General features: G+C 50.5%; 1 protein-coding gene across 4 annotated transcripts in view; it reads left to right on the forward strand.

Annotated features, from left to right (window-relative positions):
- Positions 1 to 328: 328 nt before the first annotated feature.
- Positions 329 to 18,962, forward strand: part of CPNE2 (copine 2) — a 54,398-nt gene continuing 35,764 nt past the window's right edge. For 2 of the 4 annotated variants that reach the window (XM_060084559.1, XM_060084558.1), the window contains exon 1: positions 329 to 524. The gene's annotated coding sequence lies outside the window, so the exon portion shown is untranslated. The remainder of the gene's footprint in view (positions 525 to 18,962) is intronic. The other 2 variants (XM_060084556.1, XM_060084557.1) reach the window with 2 other exon arrangements.

Below are 18,962 nucleotides of genomic sequence, written 5' to 3' on the forward strand. Positions count from 1 at the left end.
TCGGAGGTGCCAGCGGCTCGGGCGAGGCCAGCCTGGGGCGAGTGCGAACCAGCGGCGTTCCGATCCGCGGAGTCCTAGCCTGGAACGTTCAGACCCTCGGATCCCGGCCTCGAATATTCGGGGCCCCGAGGCACTGACAACCCGGAGTGCCTGGGCGCGCCAGCCACGGGCGGCGGGCGGGCAGGATAGCTTCCGCGCTCCGCCCGTGGGAGCACTCGCCCCTCCAGGAAGCGCCCGCCTCGCCTCCCACTTCCCGCCCCACGCCCGCCCCCGCCCCCGCCCTCGGCCGAGGGAGGAGCCCGAGCAGCAGCCGCCGCCGCCGCAGCCACTGCCCGCCCGGCCGGGGAGGAGGACCGAACCTCGAGCAGCTGCGAGCGCACGCGAGCTGGCCATGGCCGCGGGGGCAGCGCCCTGAGCCTGTCCCGCGCCCGCGGGCCCAGCCGAGCAGGGGAGCTCCCGGGGATGCCCCGGAGGCCCGAAGTGCGGGGAGCGGCAGCCGCGCGGTGAGGGTAGCGGGACCCGGGGTGAGTGGGGCCCCGGCGGGGAAAGGGGCGGGTGGGGCGCCCTGGCGCGAGGGCTCAAGTTCGGCCTTGGGGCTCGGCTTCTGGTGCCAGTGGCGCCTTGGAAGGAAGCTGGGTTCCGCTTCGGGGGACTGCGGAACCACAAGCCCCCTCCCTCCACCCGCGCTCACCCGGACTCCGGCGTTTGGGTGACTGAGCTCCGACCCGGCCACGCGGGGGCGCTCCGTCTTCGCCCCGACCGCGGGGGAACAGAGGGCAGGGTGCCGAGAGGACGGTGGCGCCGCCCGGGGTCCGAGCCCAGCGGTTTAGGGACCCTCCTACCTCCCCGGAGGCGCCTGGGGGCTTCAGGAAGGTGGAGTCCCGCCATCATCGCAGCTGCGGAAGTGCTGAGTTCGGGCAGGCGCGGGGCCCACTCCTCGCCCCCCGTGCCCTACTCCCAGCCCCCCAACCCCCCTCCGTCCCAGGCCCCAGAGAACTGCTAGAGAGTCAGCTCCCTGCGGGCGAAGGGGGAGCAAAGAGAGGGAGTGGAACTGGGCAGCTTCCCAGAAGTCGGAGTGTGTTTGCAAACTAGTTTTTTCTCAAACGCTGTCTGGCACCTGTGTGTTTAGGGTGGGGGCGGGGAGGGGGGAGCATGGCGAAAGAGAGAGCAAGGCCCTTTCTTCCTTCCCGTTCCTCGTTCCCCCGCAGCGCTGCTTCTCTGAAAAATAGAGGGTTCTTACTTTGCTCTTCCCATTTCATCCCCCAGCCTTGTTGGACAAGCCCCTTTGGGGAAGGGGCTGTGATTTGCCCAAGGTGACAGGTGGCACTGGAACCCACGGCTCTGTTAGCCAGGTGGAAGTTCTTCTTACTGTCTGGGACTCCCCCAGCCCTGTTATGTACTGGGTGAAGTGACAAGGGCAAAGGATCTGGGAGAATTAGCTGAGTGACCCTTTGTTTGTCTGCCCTTAGTTTTTGCTCCCCTAGGGGTGTGGGCTGTCACTGAGGGATGGGGGGCTTTTTCTGTTTCTTGGAGCACCCACAGCTTCAGTAACTGGGGAGAGGAGCCAAGCTGTAACCTTCGGCAGCTGCACAGCCCTAATGGAGAGCTTGGGAGACCTGGGTCTGAACGCCTACCCAACAGTGGGCTCCTGGCCTAGACCTTCCTCCCCTCCGAGCCTCCAGGTCCTCATCTATAAAATGGGCTAATCGTCCAGGGCCTGTGCATATGGAGGCTGGGTGCAAGCATAAAAAGTGGTTTTATTGCAGTTCCTCTGGTATGGAGCCCAGTGAGTGCTGGGAGTGTCCCAGGCATGTGACATAGCTGGCCGGAGTGGGAGGGGTCACCCAGGCAGTTTTCTCCATGGAAAGAACTATGGGCTAAGAACGTGGACACTTGAGTTCTCCTGGCCCTCTGCCGTGTCCTGTTTGGGTGCCTTGTCACTCCTAGGGCTTCAGGGCGTTTCCATTGGTAAAATGAAGCAAAATTTGACACAATCCAGTTTACAGGGCTGCTGGGAGACTAGAACCTGGGCCAGGGGGCAGGTGTTCTGCAAAGTTGGGTGCACTGGTGGTCATGGGACCTCCCTCCCAGAGGCCACAAGAATTAAAAATCCAGGGACGTAAGAAGAGAGTCAGAGCTAGAGCCTCAGTTTCTGTGCCTGTAAAATAGTGAGAGCAATACTCTGTACATCTTTATAATCTTTTAGGGTAGTTGTGTAGTTCTTTTTTTTTTTTTTTTTTTCTTTTTGCGGTATGTGGGCCTCTCACTGTTGTGGCCTCTCCCGTTGCGGAGCACAGGCTCCGGATGCGCAGGCCCAGCGGCCATGGCTCACGGGCCCAGCCGCTCCGCGGCATATGGGATCCTCCCAGACCGGGGCACGAACCCGTATCCCCTGCATCGGCAGGCGGACTCTTAACCACTGCGCCACCAGGGAGGCCCAGTTGTGTAGTTCTTTAAAGGTAGTTGTGAGGATTAAATTAGACAACAAAGGGCTTGTGCACCAGCGCTGTGACTGGTGCCCGGTAAGCGCTCAGTAAATGTTAACCATCGTTATCATTATTCATGGGAATATTAGTAAGACTGACGTGGTTACTGATTTAGGATTCCTTCTGGGATTTCCTCAGGCCAGCTCGCTTCTCTCTCCCCCACTTCCTTCCTGGAGAGAGGAGCCTCGGAATCCAAATGTTGGACTTCTGGGCTGTTCCAGGGGCAGGCAGGGTCCTGAACAGGAAGGTGCCACTAGGCTGAAGAGAACACCATGGGGGATGGTAGATCCAGTGGGGTGGTCCCGTTTCCCCCACCTTGGGCTGGCCTCACAGGGCTCTAAGGGGTGATGGAAAACAGAAGAGCATTCTCTAGGAATTCCCTCAGGAGCAAGGTTGCCAGGCAAGGTCCCCTACTGTGAAGCCCTCAGCCAGGGCCGGGGTCCCATCTGCCTGATGCTCTCCGCTTCTCTAACCCTTGCAGGGGCTGCTGAGTCAGGGCAGTCACGTCAGGAATCCATCTCCCTCCAGCTGGGAGACTGTGGCCTCAGAGAGGGGGCAGGATTCCTCTCCTCCTGCCGGGTCCCCTGCAGGACACAGGGTGGGCTCCTTGGAAGCCAGGAGGCCAGGTCACCCTAGGGTCTTGGCAGGCAGCAACTGGAGAAGACGATCATGTCCCACCCATGCCGTCCAGAAATAGGGTATGGAGTCCCAAGGGGATTCATGGCTTCCTGAGGTCCTACAGGGCCTGAGGAATGAGCGGGGGTCCGAGGCACCTCCTGGCTCCCAGCCAGGTGTCCTCTCCCTTCCTTGGGCCACCCGGCCTCTGCTCTGTGGTGGCGTCAAGAGGGCTGTGCTGGCCCATGTCCTGGAGTGTTTCTCCACTAGCCCTGTCCACACGTGCCTCCAGAGCCCTGAGATGAAACTAGACTAGACGCTGATCCCTCGCTCACCATCACGTCACCTTGTTTAACTTTTCCCGAGCCATTAGCAGCTCTCTCCCAACATCTGATTCATTCAAGTGTGTGTCAGTTTGTTCTCCGCCCTCCTCCCCAGGGGGTCAGCTCCAGGAATGGCAAGGGCATCCTGTGTCCATCTTGTTCAGGGCTCTTTCCCTGCACTTACTGGCTTAATGGCTGAGTCCACCCCTCCTCGTGGCCTCCTGTTGAATGGGTCTGTGATGTTGGGTGATGGAGCCTAGAAGAATCATGAGCTCACCCTTTGGGGTTTCTGGAGGAATCTCTGTCTCACCATACTGAGTGCTGGGGCACTGTCAGAGGGCAACGATGGAGGAGGGGCAAGTGCTGGCCTGGGGGAAGGGAAAGTCGTGAGTCTGGGAGAAGGTGGGATTCTCCCGGCACTGAAGGTCTGGGGGAGGTGGTCATGGCGGCTGCTGATCTGGGTGGGGTGTCACCTGCTGCCGTTGCCTGCAGAACCAGAGGTCTGGGGTGTGCTGGGGGGAGTTACCCATCCTCCAGGTGACCTGGACCAAGTCTCTTAACCTCTCGGACCTCGGTTTCTTCATCTTTGTGGGAGCTTTAGACCAGAAGCTGGCTGTTCCCTTGCTTTCTTCATGTGGTTTTTTTTTAAAAAATTTATTTACCTTTGGCTGAGTTGGGTCTTCGTTGCTTCGCACACACTTTCTCTAGTTGGGGTGAGTGGGGGCTACTCTTCGTTGCGGTGCGCGGGCTTCTCATTGCCGTGCCTTCTCTTGTTGCGGAGCCCGGGCTCTAGGCACGCGGGCTTCAGTAGTTGTGACACATGAACTCCGTAGTTGTGGCTCACGGGCTCTAGAGCGCAGGCTCAGTAGTTGTGGTGCACGGGCTTAGTTGCTCCGCGGCATGTGGGATCTTCCCAGACCAGGGCTCGAACCCGTGTCCCCTGCAGTGGCAGGCGGATTCTTAACCACTGCGCCACCAGGGAAGCCCCTTTCATGTGGTTCTTAAGGCAGCCGTGAAAGGGGTTGTAAACCAAAGAGGGCTTTGCCCAGTTGGCGTGATTCCTTTTCCACCTGTGGCTTCGGGTCCCTGCCTTCCAGAAAGGCTTCCCTCACCATGCAACCATCTATTCGTCACTCAACAAATGTGTTGTGTTTTGTTTTGTTTTAATAGCGTAATATATCAAGGGTTTATTTACTGTTTTAGGTAGAGCCACAGATTTGTTTATTCATAGACTTTAAAAATTGTACTTTATATTAGAGTATAGTTGATTTACAGTTTGTGTTAGTTACTTTCAGGTGTATAGCAAAATGATTCAGTTATACATATACAAATATCCATTCTATTTTTTAAAATAAATTTATTTATCTTATTTATTTCTGACTGTGTTGGGTCTTTGTTGCTGTGCGCGGGCTTTCTCTAGTTACGGCGAGCAGGGGCTGCTCTGTTGCAGTGCGCGTGCTTCTCATTGCGGTGACTTCTCTTGTTGCGGAGCGTGGGCTCTAGGCACGCGGGCTTCAGTAGTTGTGGCACGTGGGCTCAGTAGTTGTGGCGCATGGGCTTAGTTGCTCCGCGGCATGTGGGATCTTCCCTGACCAGGGCTCAAACCTGTGTCCCCTGCATTGGCAGGTGGCTCCTTAACCACTGCTCCACTAGGGAAGTCCCATGTATCCATTCTTTCTCAGATTCTTTTCTCATATAGATTATTACAGAATATTGAGTTCCCTGTGCTATACAGTAGGTCCTTGTTGATTATCTGTTTTATATATAGTAGTGTATATATAACCATAAGTTTGGTAACCATAAGTTTGATTTCAAAGTCTGTTTCTGTTTTGTAAATAAGTGAGTCTGTTTCTGTTTTGTAAATAAGTTCATTTGTATCATTTTTTTATATTCCACATATAAGTGATATCATATAATACTTGTCTTTCTCTGTCTGACTGACTTCATTTAGTATGATAATCTCTAGGTCCACCCATGTTGCTGCAAATGGCATTATTTCATTCTTTTATATGGCTCAGTAATAGCCCATTGTATATATGTACCACATCTTCTTAATCCATTCCTCTGTTGATGGACATTTAGGTTGCTTCCATGTCTTGGCTGTTGTAAATAGTGCTGCAATTAACACTGGGGCGCATGTATCTTTTCAAAGTGTGGTTTTCTCTGGTTATATACCCAGGAGTGGGATTGCTGGATCATATGGGCTCTAGAGCGCAAGCTTAGTAGTTGTGGCACATGGGTGGCTTAGTTGCTCCGTGGCATGTGGGATCTCCCTGGACCAGGGCTTGAACCCCTGTCCCCTGCATTGGCAGGAGGATTCTAAACCACTGCGCGACCAAGGAAGCCCAGCACCACTTATTGAAGAGACTGTCTTTTCCGCATTATGTATTCTTGCCTCCTTTGTTGTAGATTAATTGACCGTAGCTACATGGGTTTATTTCTGGGCTTTCCATTGTTCCATTGATCTGTAAGTCTGTCTTTGTGCCAGTAACATACTAGTTTTTTTCTTTTTTAAATATTTATTTATTTATTTGGCTGCGCCGGGTCTTAGTTGTGTCACGTGGGATCTTTTAGTTGAGGCATGCGGGATCTTTTTAGATGCGGCATGAGGGATCTTTTAGTTGTGGCATGTGAACTCTTAGTTGCAGCATGTGGGATCTAGTTCCCTGACCAGGGATCGAACCCAGGCCCCCTGCACTGGGAGCGTGGAGTCTTAGCCACTGGACCACTGGGGAAGTCCCAGTAATATACTGTTTTGCTTACTGTAGCTTTATGGTATAGTCTGAAGTCAGGGAGCCTGGTTGCTCCAGCACCATTTTTCTTAAGATTGCTTTGGCTATTGAGGGTCTTTTGTGTTTCCATAGAAAATTTAAGATTTTTTGTTCTAGATCTGCAAAAAATGCCATTGGTAATTTGATAGGGATTATATTGAATCTGTAGATTACCTTGTCATTTTGATAATATTGATTCTTCCAATCCAAGAACATGGTATATCTTTCCATCTGTTTGTGTCATCTTTGATTTTTTTCATCAGCATCTTATGGTTTTTGGAGTACAGGTCTTTTGCCTCCTTAGGTAGGTTTATTCCTAGGTATTTTCTTCTTTGACACGATGGTAAATGGGATTGTTTCCTTAATTTCTCTTTCTGATCTTTCATTGTTAGTGTATAAAATGCAACAGATTTCTGTGTATTAATTTTGTATCCTGCAACTTTACTGAATTCATTGACGAGCTCTAGTAGTTTTCTGGTAGTTTCTTTAGGATTTTCTATGTATAGTATCATGTCATCTGCAAACAGTGACAGTTTTACTTCTTCTTTTCCAATTTGGATTCCTTTTCTTTCTTTTTCTTCTCTGATTACCATGGCTAGGACTTCCAAAACTATGTTCAGTAAAAGTGGTGAGAGTGGAATCCTTGTCCTGTTCCTGATCTTAGAGGAAATGCTTTCAGCTTTTCATCGTTGAATATGATGTTAGCTGTGAGTTTGTCATATATGGCCTTTATTATGTTGAAGTATGTTCTCTCTATGCCCACTTTCTGGAGAGTTTTTATTTTTTATCATAAACGGGTGTTGAATTTTTTCAAAGCTTTTTCTGCATCTATTGAGATGATCATATGATTTTTATTCTTCAGTTTGTTAATGTGGTGTATCACACTGATCGATTTGCAGATATTGAAAAATCCTTGCATCCCTGAGATAACTCCCACTTGATCATGGTGTATGGTCCTTTTAATGTATTGTTGGATTTGGTTTGCTAGTATTTTATTGAGGATTTTTGTGTCTATCTTCATCAGTGATATTGGCCTGTAATTTTCTTTTTTTGTGGTATCTTTGTCTGATTTTGGTGTTAGGGTTGTAGCAGCCTCATAGAATGAGTTTGAGAGTGTTCTTTCCTCTGCACTTTTTTGAAATAGTTTCAGAAGGATAGGTGTTAACTCTTTGCTAAATGTTTGACAGAATTCACCTGTGAAGCCATCTGGCCCTGGACTTTTGTTTGTTGGGAGGTTTTTTTTTTTTTTTTTTTTTTTTGCAGTACGCGGGCCTCTCACTGCTGTGGCCTCTCCTGTTGCAGAGCACAGGCTCCGGACGTGCAGGCTCAGCAGCCATGGCTCACGGGCCCAGCCGCTCCGCAGCATGTGGGATCCTCCCGGACCGGGGCACAAACCCATGTCCCCTGCATCGGCAGGCGGACTCTCAACCACTGCGCCACCAGGGAAGCCCCTTGTTGGGAGTTTTTAAATCACAGTTTCAATTTAAGTACCTGTGATTAGTCTGTTCGTATTTTCTATTTCTTCCTGGTTCAGTTTTGGGAAATTGTACCTTTCTAAGAATTTGTCCATTTCTTCTACGCTGTCCATTTTATTGGCATATAGTTGCTTGTAGTAGTCTTTTACGATCCTTTGTATTTCTTTGGCATCTGTTGTAACTTCTCCTTTTTCATTTCTAATTTTATTAATTTGAGCCCTCTCCCTTTTTTTTCCTAATGAGTCTGGCTAAAGGTTTTTCAATTTTGTTTATCTTTTCAAAGAACCAGCTTTTAGTTTCGCTGATCTTTTCTATTGTTTTCTTCATCTCTATTTCATTTATTTCTGCTCTGATCTTTGTGATTTCTTTCCTTCCAACTTTGGGTTTTGCTTGTTCTTCTTTCTCTAGTTGCTTTAGGTGTAAGTTTAGGTTGGTTATTTGGGATTTTTCTTGTTTCCTGAGATAAGATTGTATTGCTATAAAATTCCCTCTTAGAACTGCTTTTGCTGAGTCCCATAGGTTTTGTATCATTGTGTTTTTGTTTTCATTTGTCTCTAGTTATTTTTTAATTTCCTCTTTGATTTCTTCAGTGATCCATTGGTTGTTTAGTAGCATATTGTTTAGCCTCCATGTGGCTGTGTTTTTTACAGTTTTTTTCTTTTTTTTTTCTTTTTTTTGCGGTACGCTGGCCTCTCACTGCTGCGGCCTCTCCCACTGTGGAGCACAGGCTCCGGACGCGCAGGCCCAGCGGCCATGGCTCATGGGCCCAGCCGCTCCGCAGCATGTAGAACCCTCCCAGACCACGGCAAGAACCCGCGTCCCCTGCATCGGCAGGCGGACTCTCAACCACTGCACCACCAGGGAAGCCCTACAGTTTTTTTTCTTATAATTGATTTCTTTTTTTTAAAAATTAATTAATTAATTAATTTTATTTTTGGCTGCATTGGGTCTTTGTTGTCATGTGCGGGCTTCTCACTGCGATGGCTTCTCGTTGCGGAGCATGGGCTCTAGGTGTGCGGGCTTCAGTAGTTGTGGCACGCGGGCTCAGTAGTTGTGGCTTGCGGGCTCTGGAGTGCAGGCTCAGTAGTTGTGGCACACAGGCTTAGTTGCTCCACGGCATGTGGGATCTTCCCGGACCAGGGCTCGAACCCATGTCCCCTGCATCGGCAGGCGGACTCTCAACCACTGCGCCACCAGGGAAGCCCTGGGATTGTTTTTGTAGGTCTTTTTTCTTCTCTTCCTCTTTTGTTCTCTTGTGATTTGATGACTATCTCTAGTGTTGTGTTTGGATTTCTTTTCTTTTTTGTATGTATATCTACTGTAGATTTTTGGTTTGTGGTTACCATGAGGTTTTTTTTTTTTTTTTTTTACCATGAGGTTTTGATATAGCTGTCTGTATATATACAAGATTATTTTAAGTTGCTGGTCTCTTAATTTCAAATGCATTTCCAGTATCCTGCATTTGTATTCTCCTCTTCTCATGATTGCTGGTTTTGATATCATATTTGTGTGTGGATGATTTCGTACCTTTACTGTATGCTTACCTTTACCGGTCAGCTTTCCCATTCATAATTTTCTTGTTGCTAGTTGTGGGCTTTTCTTTTCTGCCTAGAATTGTTGTAAAGCTGGTTTGGTGGTGCTGAATTCTCTTAGCTTTTGCTTGTCTATAAAGCTTTTGATTTCTCCATCAAATCTGAATGAGAGACTTGTTGGGTAGAGCCTTGCTTGGTTGTAGGTTTTTCCCTTTCATCACTTTAAATATATCATGCCACTCTGTTCTGGCCTACAGAGAAAAATCAGCCGATAACCTTATGGGTATTCCCTTGTATGTTATTTGTTGCTTTTCCCTTGCTGCTTTTAATATTTTCTCTTTGTCTTTCATTTTCGTCAGTTTGATTAATGTGTGTCTCAGCATGTTCCTCCTTGGGTTTATCCTGTATGGTACTCTCTGCACATCCCAGACTTGGGTGACTGTTTTCCTTTCCCATGTGAGGGATGTTTTCAGCTATTACCTCTTCAAATATTTTCTCAAGCTGTTTCTCTCTCTCTTCTCCTTCTGGGACCCCTATAATGCGAATGTTGGTGCTTTTAATGTTGTCCCAGATGTCTCTTAAACTGTCCTCATTTCTTTTCATTCTTTTTTCTTTATTCTGTTCCACAGAAGTGATTTCCACCATTCTATCTTCCAGCTCACTTATCCATCTTCTACCTTATTTATTCTGCTATTGATTCCTGCTAGTGTTGTTGCTGTTGTTTAATCTATTTATTTATTTATTTATTGGCTGCGTTGGGTCTTCATTGCTGCGTGTGGGCTTTCTCTAGTTGCGGTGAGTGGGGGCTACTCTTTGTTGTGGTGTGTGGGCTTCTCATTGTGGTGGCTTCTCTGTTGTGGAGCATGGGCTCTAGTGTGCAGTCTCAGTAGCTGTGGCACACAGACTTAGTTGCTCCGCGGCATGTGGGATCTTCCCGGACCAGGGCTCGAACCCGTGTCCCATGCATTGGCAGGCGGATTCTTAACCACTGTTCCACCAGGGAAGCCCCCTGCTAGTGTACTTTTTTTTTTTTCAGCCTTTAATGGGGCATTGGCGCGTGTTTGCAGAGCCTGGGAGAGGGGAGTGGGAACACAGAGAAGGGGATGAACAATACAGGTCACAAGGTTTCCGCATGTATTTTTCTCACTTTACTGCTCTCTTCTCCCTGCAGTCCTGTCTATATAAATCTAGGGGAAAAACTCTAAAGCCATGCACTGGGTGCCTTCAGTGTAGAGGCCAAAATGGTTTGCTGGTTTTTTGTTTAATTTATTTATTTTTTGTTTTATTTTATTTTTGGCTGCGTTGGGTCTTCATTGCTGCGTGTGGCCTTTCTCTAGTTGCAGGGAGCGGGGGCTACTCTTTGTTGCGGTGCGCGGGCTTCTCATGGCGGTGGCTTCTCTTGTTGCAGAGCATGGGCTCTAGGCATGCAGGCTCAGTAGTTGTGGTATGCGGGCTCAGTAGTTGTGACCCGCGGGCTCAGTAGTTGTGGCGCATGGGCTTAGTTGCTCCACGGCATGTGGGATCTTCCCGGGCCAGGGCTCGAACCCGTGTCCCCTGCATTGGCAGGTGGATTCTTAACCACTGCGCCACCAGGGAAGCCCAGTTTGCTGTTTTTTCTAAACCTACTTTGCAAATGAATGGGGCGGAGTGAGGCTCTAAGTGTTATGCAGATTGTGAAACTGAGTTTTTGGATGGTTAAGTGACTTTTCCAAGGTCACAAAGCCATAGAATGGCCAAGCCAAGGCTTCAGATGCACCCCCTGGGTCACTCCCAAGTGCATATAGGGTGAATATGCCACCCCTGCTCTTAACCAGGTCCTGAAACCAGGTGTGTGATCTCAGTTGGAATACTGTGGGTTTTGGCCAGGTTGGAGTCTTGGCCAAAACCCAGATTGGGACTTGAACCCACGTGGCCGAGTGGTTTCAGGACTTAATGAAGCTCAGGTACTTGATGTCTCATTGCAGAAAGAATTCAGTGAGAGACAAAGCGATAGGTAAGAAGTGGATTTATTTAGAGAGAAACACGCTCCACAGACAGAGTATGGGCCATCTCAGAAGGCGAGAGCAGCCTGTTTGTTCTTTAAATTTTCTAGCTCTTTGTTAAACATTTCTTATATCTTCTTGGTCTGTGCCTCCATTCTTTTTCCATGATCTTGGATATCTTCACTGTCATTACTCTGAATTCTTTTTCAGGTAGATTGCCTATCTCCACTTCACAGAGTTGTTTTTCTGGGCTTCTATCTTGTTCCTTCATCTGGAACATATTCCTCTGCCATCTCATTTTGTCTAACTTTCTGTGTTTGCAGTCCCACAGGCTGCAGGATTATAGTTCCTCTTGCTTCTGGTGTCTGCCCCCGTCTCGTTGTGGCTTCTTCTTTGTCTTTGGAAGTACAGTATCTTTTGGTAGGTTCCAGTCCTTTTTTGTCAGTGGTTGTTCAGCAGCTGGTTGTGATTTTGGTGTTTTCATGAGAGAAGGTGAGCTCAGGTCCTTCTCCTCCACCATCTTGTCTGGGCAGGCTCCTCATCAAATGTTTTTTGAACAGCTCCTCTATGGACTGTGGCGAAGCTGGGGTACAACTACAGAGCTCTGAATAGAGTTGGGGGGATAGAGTGAGGCAAGCAAATGACAGAGAGACAGGAAAACTTAAGATGGTGGGAAATGCCATTAAAAGAATGAAGCAGGGTGAAGTGATTGAGATTGGTGAGAGTCTACATCAGGGAGACTTCTGGAGGAGGAGGTGTGACATTTAAGCTGAGATGTTAACCTATGGCATGACATTCATGGCTGTATCCCAGCAGGAACTAGGATACTTCCTGGATATGCTCCATGGATATATATTTTTTATTTATTTATTTATTTACTTTTGGCTGTGTTGGGTCTTCATTTCTGTGTGAGGGCTTTCTCTAGTTGCGGCAAGCGGGGGCCACTCTTCATCGCGGTGCGCGGGCCTCTCACTATCGTGGCCTCTCTTGTTGCGGAGCACAGGCTCCAGACATGCAGGCTCAGTAGTTGTGGCTCACGGGCCTAGTTGCTCTGCAGCATGTGGGATCCTCCCAGACCAGGGCACGAACCCGTGTCCCCTGAATTAGCAGGCAGATTCTCAACCACTGCGCCACCAGGGAAGCCCTCTCCATGGATATTTTTGAATGAATGAAGGAGGGAGGAGTGCCCAAAGCAGAGGAAAGAGCACATTACAAAGGCCCTGAGGTGGGAACATGCTCAGTGTGTTCCAAGAGCCCTTTCTCTCCACCACGCAGCTCTCTGTCTCCTTTGGTGGCTCTTGTGTCTCGTCAGGAGCTAGGGGCATCTGGCCCGCCTCCTGTGCTCTGGCTGTCCCCGCCCCGTGACACAGGAGAGTGCATGCTCAGCCCCCAGCAGATGATGCTATCCAACCTCTCCCTCCTTTGGGCCCCCAACAATCTTTCCGAGTCTAAGTCACATCCCTGTGGGCACCCTGAGGGCTGTGCTGGGCAAGAGCACAGTGGACCCCATCTCCTTTCAAACTCTGGTTTGCCACTGACCAGCTAAGTGACCTTGGGCAGTGTATTAGTTTCCAAGGGCTGCTGTGAAGCCACCACAAACTGGGTGGCTTCAAACTACAGAAATGTATTCTCTCACAGTTATGGGGGCTAGAAGTCCAAATACAAGGTGTTGGCAGGGCCATGCTCCCTCTCAGGTTTCTAGGGGAGGGTGCCTTGTTGCTTCGTCCAGCTCCCGGTAGCTGCAGGCACCCCTTGCCTTGTGGTGATGTCACTCCAGTCTCTGCCTCCTTCCCATGGCCGCCTTCCCTCTGTGTCTTAACATCGTCCTCCCTTAAGGACATCAGTCATGTGGGAACAAGGGCCCCCCGTACTCCAGCATGTCCTCATCTTAACTCTTTACATCTGCAGCTACCCTGTTCCCCGATATGATCACATGCTGATCTTAGGGGTTAGGATTTTAACACCTCTTCTGAGGGACACAGTTCAACCTCTAATAGGCAGGTTACATAACCTCTTTGTACCTCAGTTCTCTGTTCTATGAAATGGGGTGGTAATAATAGGGCTCCTCTGCTGGGGTTGCAGGATGGCCTGCACAGAATGGTGGGAACCTCTGGACAGGGCCAGGCACACAGGAAGCACGCGGTCAATGCTGTTATTTCCATCTTCTCAGTGAAGGTTTCCTGGGAGCAGCTGGCACTGTCCTGGGCCAGGAGGACTTACTGAGGAGGGCCTGGGGCTGGGCTGTGGGCTTCTTGCCTGGGATGCAGAGGCTCAGAGAGGCCCCTCCCCGCGTCTGGATGAGAAGGGGCGGGTGGGCGCCTCTTCAGGGTGGCGGGGTGAAAGCCATTAACAGAAGGTGGGGAGCTCAGTCTGCAGAGGGATGTGAGTAGAGGGTGCCCAGCCACTGTAGGCGCCCACGAGGGGATTCGGGTACTGAGCAAGCCCAGATGACCTTTCAGGCCCAATCAGCCTGGAGCTCCTGGGCAGGAGCTTGGGGCTAGAATCCCAGAGCAGCCCAGCAAAGACTGAGGGGCATATGTAGACTCCCCAAAGCCAGAAGGGGCCTGAACCCTGACAGGCAGGGAAACTGAGGCGGAGAGAGGAAGGGACTAGTGGGGAGTTCACATAGCGAGTTGGGAGCCCCTGTCTCCTAGTCTCCCCATGGTAGGCCCCTGGGTGGGTGTGGATGCCAGGGGGTAGGGCCCCAGGGCTGGGTCCCAGTCCCTGAGGCTGCCCCACAGTCCCTTTCAAATGAAGCTACTTTGGAATGACTTTGGCTGGTGGTCATTGTCACCATGCCCTCCTCCCTCCATTAGCTTGGTCCCCCCTCTCTGAGCCTGGCCAGATTCACCCCGAGGTCCCCGAAGTTCTTCCTGCATTCCAGAGTCCATCCACGCCCGTCCCCTGTAGCACTTGCTGGGAAGCAGGAGGGCAGGGCGTCGCCTGCCGCACTTTGCAGATGAAGGAGCTGAGACCTAGAGGGAAGGGGGAGCAGAAGCGGGCAGAACCCAGTGCCTGGACTCCTTGGGCGGTAGTGTGGAGGCTGCCTCTCAGCCTGCTGGACCAGCCCCTGGGGCAACAGGCTGGAGATAACCCGGGATCAAGCCCTTCAGAACAAGGCTCAGCTGAACCAGGGTCCTGGGGATCCGGAGGAGGCCCCCTTCCTCAGAGTCCAGAGCTTAGTGATTTGGTGGTGGCTACAGAGAATAGCCTCCCTCTGGGTGTGGTCTGGCCACAGCTGGGAGCCTCAGGGGAGCTGGGGGTGGGGGGGCGTCAGGGCTGACCCCTGCAGCAGCCTCCTCCCCATGCCGTCTGTATCTATATTTATCCCCATGTTGGCCTGGCTGCCTGTTGGGAGTGCAGCGTCTTCAGAGCTCAGCAGCTTTAGCTAAGGTAGGGAAGTGATTTGTGTCAAGATGCTGCCCGCCCCCCACCTTGACGGGAGCACTAGTCTGCTCTCTGAGGGGCTGTGCACCGCCTGGCAGGAGCCAGTGCAGCAGTGGGTGTGCAGCGAGGGCCCCAGGGAGTATTAGCAGCTTGGGGATGGACCCCCCCACTTCAGAGAACCAGCGCTGTGGGACATTGGGGTGGTAGGGCTGCGGCTAGAAGGTGGCACCAGATAAACTGTAAAGCCTTTCAGCTCAGAGATTCAGAGAACTCCTGATTTCCGAAATCCTAGAATTCCCAAACCCTGGGATTCTGTGAGTCTGTGAATCTGTAGGCTTCTGCAATTCCAAGATGCCACAGATTCTCTTCCCTTCCCCTTCACTCTTCCTTCAACTTTCAGCAAACGTTTGTCGAGCTCCCGTTCTATGCCCCTCTGCGCTGGAAACAACAGAGATGAAAATAAGATCTGGTCCCATCTTTAAGCTCAAGTGAGGGTGACATTTCCTAAGCCAGTGGTTGCAATATGGTAACAATGTAAGTGCTTCCCTCTCCAGGGCCAGGGGCTCAGGGGGCACTTTGTAGAGCAGTCCCCAAGTTGTGTTTTTTTAAAAAACGTTTTCTTGAAGTATAATATACAAAATAGAGCAGACTTCCTGCTCAGTGGCTGTTCACAAACCAAAAACATCCATGTTAGCAGCCCCTAGACTGAGAAACAAAGGTGACCCTCACTGAAGGCCCCTGGTAGCCCCGTCCGGTTACTCACACCCTCCCCCACTATCTTGCAATGCCCCTCCAGCAGCATAGACTTGTTTTGCCTGGGTTTAACTTCATGTAATGAGATTATACAGGATGACATGCTCCTTTGCGTCCGGCTTCCTGCCTTCAATATGTTCATAAGACCTATTCATATTGTTGCTGTCCTTGTGCTTCCTTCATGCTCGTGGCAGTGTAGTCCACTGTGTGCACGTTCACCATTTATTTATCCCTTTTCCAGATGATAGGCATTTAGGGGACTCCCGGCCTGGGGCTATTACAAATAGTGCTGCTCTGAAAGTTCTCCGGTGTGTCTTTTGGTGAACATATTGTGTGTTTCTGCTGGGCGTTGCTGGGTCATCATAAGGGATGCATTTATTTAGCTTTGTAGTCGCTGCCAAACATTTCTCCAAAGCGGTTGTACCAATCTACACTCCTGTTGGTGACGTATGAGAGTTCCAGTTGCTCCACATCCTTGTCAACACTTGGTATTGCCAGCTTTTTAAATTTTATCCTGGGGGTGGGGGCAGGAAGGCATAGTGGCATTGATTTCGTTTGGTTTTGCTGAGCTGAGTTTGAAGAATGACAGAGCTAAGTGAAGAAGAGGGAAGGGCATTCCAGGCAGATGGAGCAGCATGTGCAAAATTACAGAGGCATGAAAAGGTACTGTTGGAACTCTGTGTAGTAAACAGCATAGCTAGAGCCAGAAATGTGTTGAGGCAGTGCGGTGGGCGGGGCGGGGGGGGGGGAGCAGGGTGCGGCGGCTGTCAGGGTGTTTGGACATTGTCCTGAGAACAGTAGGGAGTCCCGGAGAGGATTTTCTCATTTGAGCGAGTACCTGCAGTGTGTCAGGCATTTTGTAATTTACATTTTTTTAAATTAGTTTCTGCTTTATAACAAAGTGAATCAGTCATACATATACATCTGTTCCCACATCCCTTCCCTCTTGCGTCTCCCTCCCTCCCACCCTCCCTATCCCACCCCTCCAGGCGGTCACAAAGCACTGAGCTGATCTCCCTGTGCCATGCGGAAGGGTAAGCTGTGACAAAGCGAAAGAGAGGCATGGACATATATACAGTACCAGACGTAAGGTAGATAGATAGTGTAATTTACATTTGATGGATAAGAAAACTAAACTGAGACTCAGAAAGACCAAATGACTTGTCCTGAGTCATATTAGCAGAGGCTCTGGAATGCACGTCCTTCCAAGCCTCAGTTTGCTCTTCTGGAGAATGGGAGTGGTGATAACACCTCAAGGATGTTGTGAAGCTATAGAAGTTAAAGTCCATAACACACTGGGCACAGGGCCTGGGGCAGGCGTTATTATTACTCTCATTTTATATCCTGTCTCCATCACCGCAGCCATGCCACCCCCTCTCTTCCCTGCCAGCTGACAGGGTGGGAGTGGGCTCTCCTAGCTCCCACAGTTAGGAAGGGCTGGCAGAGAACTCTAGCTTCAGCACCCTATTTTCCTGCCCCACGGCAGGTCTTCTAGGTTGCTACAATGATTAATCTACAATGGTTAATCTTATGTATCACCTTGGCTAGGCTATCGTGACCAGTTGTTCAGTTAAACACTAGTCTGATGTTGCTGTGTAGGTATTTTTTAGATGCGATTAACATTTAAATCAGTGGACTTGTATTAAAGCAGATTATCCTCCATTACGTGGGTGGGCCACATCCAGTCAATCAAAGGCCTTAAAAGCAAAGACTTAAGGTTTCTCCCAGAAGAAGGAATTCAGCCCCAAGACTGCAACATAGAAACCTTACCTAGTTTCCAACCTGCTCGTCTTGCCCTGTGGATTTCGGACTGAAGACGGCAATATCAACTCTAACCTGAATTTCCAGCCTTCAGTTTTGCCCCGCAGATTTCAGACTTGTCTTCTCCAACAAGCTCATGCGTCAGTTCCTTAAAAGAAATCTCTCTCTATATATGTAGATACCCTATTGGTTCTGTTTTCTCTGGAGAACCCTAGTACAGTTGCCATTTGACTTCCTGGATCTTTCTCATCTGGGAGATGGGGTGAAGGAGGCAACTTAGATCTGGATGCGTTCAAGGCATGTTCTGACCCTGTAAGTTCAGTAAATGCAGCCATCAGGGCTAGTGGGGACCAGGCATCTGGTTAGCCGAGGGTTCCAGTTACCAGAGTGTCACCATCTAGACCAGAGGCTGCAAACTCAGACATCTGCCGAGACCTGGTGGGAACTCAGCGTGTGAAGTTGGCAGGGCTTGTATGGGGACCAAGTATGACATCTGCCTAATTAGGCCAAGAGCGGGCTAAACCAGAGCCATCCCTGCGGTATGGTCAGCCACTGGTGGGCCGTGTAGCAGCCTCCCGCCTAGGAGCTTGGTGTTCAAAGTATGGTCTCAGATGGGCCGCCTCAGCAGCGCCAGGAAGCTTGTTAGAAGTGCAGACTCTCAGGTCCTTCCCCAGACCTGCTGCATCAGAATCTGCCCCACCTACCCACCCCTCTGGGATTTGTGTGTTATGAGGAGGGCTTGTTAAAGCACAAATGCCATTCTGGGGACTGTTTGGGGCCCAGGAACCTGCCTTTCTAACAAGCTCCCAGGAGATGCTGAGGAGGCCCATCCGGGAACCACCCTTGGAGCGGAGAGAGCCTGCGGCCACCCCAGCATCCTCTGTTGTCACTGATTAGACCCCACTGAGCAGGATTTGCTGCATGATGAAGACCCAGGAGCCCTCAGCCCAGGAGAGTAGCACCTTGAAGGGTGTGTGGGTGTGGGGTCTGAATCTGTTACTCCCTCCCTGGCCCCCTATCTACCACTTTGGTCTCCCTTGGCATCTCTGAGCTGTGTCTTCCAGCTGAGAAAGGGAGCCTAGAACCATATCCTCAACGAGTTTTCACTCCTGGTCCCCTTTACATACACCATAAACTTCACACACCTCTCCCCCTGCCCCCAGCCATCAAGAATCGCTGATAATAGCACAAGCTGCATAGTGTCATTCTAAATGCTTTACCTCATTTAATCCTCGACATCAATACCTGATGAAAGCACTTTTGTTGTTCCTGTTTTTACAGAAGGGGAACAAAGACCAGAGAGGCTAAGTAACTTGCCTGAGATCACACAGCAGGTAAATGACAGAACCAGGGATTCAAGCCCAGCAGTCTGAGTCCAGAGTCAGTGCTCTTACCCTCAGCACAGTACCGACCAGAGGACCGCACCCCTGTCCTCGTAACTGCTGCCAACAAGACTGTAGAGCGTTACTTGCTGCAGTTCACACTGAAAACAGAATTTCATTTTTCAGATATCAGGTTGAGCATGCTTTTTCAGAGGGCACAGGATGCCCCCCAGTTCTGACAGGCCATCCCGCTGTTGCACTTGCCCCTGCAGTGGGGGGCACCTCGGCACTGCCCCTCCCATCTCCCTCTTCCCCACCTGGGTCTCCAGGTCTCCACCTCAGCCGCTGCCTCCCCGCCCCCTACCGGCTCTCCCTGTACCTGCCTCTGTTGGTGTCTCCCATCACTGCCCGTCTCTGAACTGGGGCCCCTGCAGGCCACCTCGGTGTCTCTTCCCCACAGTGGGTGGGGTGCACAGCCGGGCTCCTGGGTCCTGAGCTGCTGGGGCCAGTGATGGGCGGGGAAGTTGGAGTAGGGCAGCCCTAGCTCTTAGCCTC

The sequence above is a fragment of the Mesoplodon densirostris genome, chromosome 19 (assembly GCF_025265405.1).
Source record: "Mesoplodon densirostris isolate mMesDen1 chromosome 19, mMesDen1 primary haplotype, whole genome shotgun sequence".
In the NCBI taxonomy this organism is placed as follows: Eukaryota; Metazoa; Chordata; class Mammalia; order Artiodactyla; family Ziphiidae; genus Mesoplodon; species Mesoplodon densirostris.